A 4,763-nucleotide genomic window follows, 5' to 3' on the forward strand; every position below is an offset into this window, starting at 1 on the left:
TGAGTTACTGCGGAAGTCTACACATGTAGGTGTAGGTTTTCAGGACTTTGTAGGACATACTGTCCTTTCCCTCTTGTTTTAAGGTAAGGAGTAACAGTGGAAAATGTATTTAATAATATTGGAATGGCAGGGTTTCTGCTTATCAGATAACAAAGGAATGTCTTAGCATCTTGAGCAGGTTATGATTTCCTTGATAGATGGTATTATTTTCTTTAAAAGGTTTAATTTAGAAAGAAATCCTAATTATTGCTCAGTGACAGTTGCTGAACTAGTGTCATAATTCACATCTGTCAACTGCTAAGTACTTGTAAAGTTCAGTATCTGCTGTACAAGCACAGTCGTGTTGCTTCTGGCCTAGCTTGTATAATGACAGTGTGGAAACTCCGCTCCTTTCTGGTGAGTTACTGCGGAAGTCTACACATGTAGGTGTAGGTTTTCAGGACTTTGTAGGACATACTGTCCTTTCCCTCTTGTTTTAAGGTAAGGAGTAACAGTGGAAAATGTATTTAATAATATTGGAATGGCAGGGTTTCTGCTTATCAGATAACAAAGGAATGTCTTAGCATCTTGAGCAGGTTATGATTTCCTTGATAGATGGTATTATTTTCTTTAAAAGGTTTAATTTAGAAAGAAATCCTAATTATTGCTCAGTGACAGTTGCTGAACTAGTGTCATAATTCACATCTGTCAACTGCTAAGTACTTGTAAAGTTCAGTATCTGCTGTACAAGCACAGTCGTGTTGCTTCTGGCCTAGCTTGTATAATGACAGTGTGGAAACTCCGCTCTGATCTGCTTATACAAGACTGAGACTGCAAATCCTGCTGAAGAAAGGGAAATATTTTAAAAACAAAAATTACTAAAGAAGAAATGTGGAGACCATTGACACAAAACCTGATTGCAGGACAAAGAGGTCTAGGGGTAGCAGTGAATAAGCCACGTGAGAACTCTCCTTAGAGCTCAGGGAATCTGAAGAACAAAGGAAGTAAGTGACTGAAGACAAAGCAGAGGAAAAAAGAAAGGTCACACTGGAACCACTTTTTGAAACCATTCCTGAGTTAGAGTTCACCTGTGGAGCCCCTCAGGTGGGCTTGTGGGAAGCTGAGAGTTAAGAAGCTGGAAGAAGGTTGGTTGAACTTTGTCTGCTGCACAAGCACAGTCATGTTGCTTCTGGCCTACCTTGTATAATGACAGTGTGGAAACTCCGCTCTGATCTGCTTATACAAGACTGAGACTGCAAATCCTGCTGAAGAAAGGGAAATATTTTAAAAACAAAAATTACTAAAGAAGAAATGTGGAGACCATTGACACAAAACCTGAATGCAGGACAAAGAGGTCTAGGGGTAGCAGTGAATAAGCCACGTGAGAACTCTCCTTAGAGCTCAGGGAATCTGAAGAACAAAGGAAGTAAGTGACTGAAGACAAAGCAGAGGAAAAAAGAAAGGTCACACTGGAACCACTTTTTGAAACCATTCCTGAGTTAGAGTTCACCTGTGGAGCCCCTCAGGTGGGCTTGTGGGAAGCTGAGAGTTAAGAAGCTGGAAGAAGGTTGGTTGAACTTTGTTTTTTTCTTTCCTTTTGCCTTTTTTCCGGTAAGTGGGGAATGAAATACCTGCTTGACTCATTGAAGTCACAAATATGCGCATGATAAGACTAGTGAATTAGTTTTGAAACTACCTTTTTTATTATTTGTGCAATGCTATGATAACTAGAGAGCATACTGTGTAACTGTAGTAAATGGCCTTCTTTGTACAGTCTTGGTTTTTCAACTCAGCAGCGTGCAGGTCCGTCACAGATGCGTGATGGCCCTTCCTCTCTGTGTTCGGTGTCCCTGCAGGTGGCAAACCAGCCAGCAAGTCTACTATAATTTCAGAAACATCCCTGTTGTTTGGAGAAGTGGTAAGAGAACTTTTTTGCATCCAAATGCCAGCCTTACATAATTCTGCATTTAAATGTGAAGGTAACTGCCAAAGGCATAAAATGACTCTACTTCATATAAATTCTGTATCTTGTTGCTTGCTCTGTGGTCCACAGTTTTAAAATAGCATTAATACAATATTCAGTTTTGGCAATGGATGAAGTACAATACAGAGTAAGAATCAGTTTCATTCTTGATAAAACTCTTGCTCTACAAAGAAATCAAACATGAAGTCTCAATAATTCAGGTTACACTTGTCATTTTACTCCTTAGTTCATTAGTATCGCTACCTATTAGTTAATGTGGCTTTATTTGAGGCCTGTTTTATAGAGGGAAAACACATGCTATTGTAGATGCCTCACAAGAGTGAGATTACTAAGAGAAGTTAGATGTCAGATTGCAGTCAGAAACGTTGGGAGCTAGGGATTTTGTGTTTTTATCTGTAGATGAACAAGTTTCAATAAGTCTATAGATAAATGTTTTAAATAAAGAATAAAAATATTTTAATTTGGATATTTTTAGTTAAGTCCTAAATTTGAAAAAAAAAAAAATCACAAAATATATTTTTACTTACGGAATATCTATATGCAGCTTCAGAACAGCCTATTTCCTAGTGCGTTTCAAATCAGGAAAATGTTCTCTGTGTTTATCACTTGGATTATCTGTTTACGATATTACTGTTACTACTTTGTGTTATAAATCATTAGCTCAGATGTAAAGCAATTCCTAGAGGAAGTCTTACAGCTTGTCTGACAGCAAATGTAGGCCTCTAGGTATGCTTTGTAATAAAATTAGGCTGCTTCATAAGGGTTTGGGGGCTGTTTGTTTAGATTCAAGGTTTTAAGTGGTAATTAACTCTATCTTCAGTGATCTCAGCATGTTTTTATGAGCTGGAATCTAGCTTTAGCAATATAAAGTAGACAAGAGTGAGCAATCAATAGCTTTGCTTAGGGCATCATAATGGCAAATATTTCAGAATCAACAGAGATGAAAAATAAAATCTCTAACAGTCCTACCAAGTGACAGCTAAACCAAATATTGGGACAGGTGTCCACTAAACTGTCTAAACATTTGGCATGTGCTGAAGTCAGACATTATGTTTTGTTATTGCTGGTAACTGCTGTTTATATAATTGAAAGAGGATTCTCATAGCAAAATTGCAATTAATTGGGAATTCGTCCAGAATGTAATGCCACGTTCCTGTGAGGAAATTCCTTTCACGGTCACCTTTTTCTGCTGTCGTGTCCTGCTGGACCTGTGAGCAGTGTCTTGAGATTTTCCTTCTGGCTGCCGGCGCGTTTCCCCTTTGGGCAGCCCATCGCAGCAGTGCTCTGCGAACGGGGCAATGGTTTCATGGCTGGACTGGGCATGTTGTGAGTAATTTTCTAGTGAACCATGTTATTTGGACCTGCTGAGTTTATGCCATTCGTTTGTTTTATAACTTAATGTTCATACTTAATCAGGTGGGAATACTTAACTGCTTTAGTGCTCATTTACCACCTCGTAAGTGCTGCTTTAAGCCACTTCTAACAGGGTGCTACTACAATGCTGCCAGGTGGAACCCACTCAGCAATTGCAACCCAGCCCCTCTCTTCCCTCTACAATTTTATTATAACAGGTTTTGACAGCTCTAGGTAGGAGTAACTTCATACTCCTTCGCGGCAGGGACATTTGTGGCAATTTTTTGTTCAGAGACGGATGGATCCACCTCGCACTGGTTCCTCGGTGAGCCGGAGCCACCCCGTGATTCCAGCCCATCCCAGGTAATGTGGTGCTGTGCCCACCAAGGGATGCTAGAGCTGAGAGCGCCTGCCAGGCTGCCAAAACACTGTCACTCACACTGTCAGTCAGTCCTGCTGTTTTTTACTATGAGGGTGGTGAGACACTGGAACAGGTTGTCCAGGGAAGTTGTGGATGCCCCATCCCTGGAAGTGTTCAAGGCCAGGCTGGATGGGGCCTTGAGCAACCTGCTCTAGTGGGAGGTGTCCCTGCCCATGGAACTCAATGATCTTTGAGGTCCCTTCCAACCCTAACCATTCTATGATTCTATGACAGCTAGCCAGGCGCTGGGTACCACATCAAAGCAATCTTCTCCCGGAAAGCCTGCCCTGAATTTTTAATCCTTTGATTGCTTCACTGTAGCAGCGATGAGGAAACTGTCCCCGCTGCTAACTGGTGTTATGAGTGGGGTGTGGACAGAGATACAACAGCTGTGAAACGAGTCTTGTTGCTTTGGATTGTCATAGAATCATAGAATCGTCCAGGTTGGAAGGAATCTTACAGATCATCTAGTCCAACCATCAACCTAACTCTGACAAAAAAAATAAATAAGAAATAAAAATCACTAAACCGTATTCCTGAGGACCATGTCAACCTGTCTTTTGAACACCTCCGGGAATGGTGCCTCAACCACTTCCCTGGGCAGCCTATTTCAATGCTGGATAACCCTCTAGGTGAAGAAATGTTTCCTAATATCCAATCTAAACCTCCCCTGGTGCAACTTGAGGCCATTTCCCCTTGTCCTATCTCCTGTGACTTGGGAGACAAGACCGACCCCCACTTCTCTACACCCCCCCCTTCAGGTAGTTGTAGAGAGTGATAAGGTCTCCCCTCAGCCTCCTCTTCTCCAGACTGAATAACCCCAGCTCCCTCAGCCTCTCCTCTTAAGACTTACTCTCCAGACCCCTCATCAGCTTCGTTGCCCTTCTCTGGACCCGCTCCAGCACCTCAATGTCTTTTTTGTGGTAAGGACCCCAGAACTGGCCACAGTACTCGAGGTGAGGCCTCACCAGTGCCCAGTACAGGGGGACGATCACCTCTCGGGCCCTACTCACCACGCTGTTCCTG

General features: G+C 42.0%; 1 long non-coding RNA gene across 1 annotated transcript; it reads left to right on the top strand.

The window, feature by feature from the left end:
• The first annotated feature begins 402 nt into the window (after positions 1-402).
• Positions 403-2,468, top strand: LOC106884543. The gene is made up of 2 exons (XR_001411257.1): positions 403-1,124; positions 1,547-2,468. It is a non-coding gene; the product is annotated as an uncharacterized LOC106884543 (long non-coding RNA).
• The last annotated feature ends 2,295 nt before the right edge of the window (positions 2,469-4,763 follow it).

The sequence above is a fragment of the Calidris pugnax genome, unplaced genomic scaffold (genome assembly GCF_001431845.1).
Source record: "Calidris pugnax isolate Ruff unplaced genomic scaffold, ASM143184v1 scaffold14, whole genome shotgun sequence".
NCBI classification, from domain to species: domain Eukaryota; kingdom Metazoa; phylum Chordata; class Aves; order Charadriiformes; family Scolopacidae; genus Calidris; species Calidris pugnax.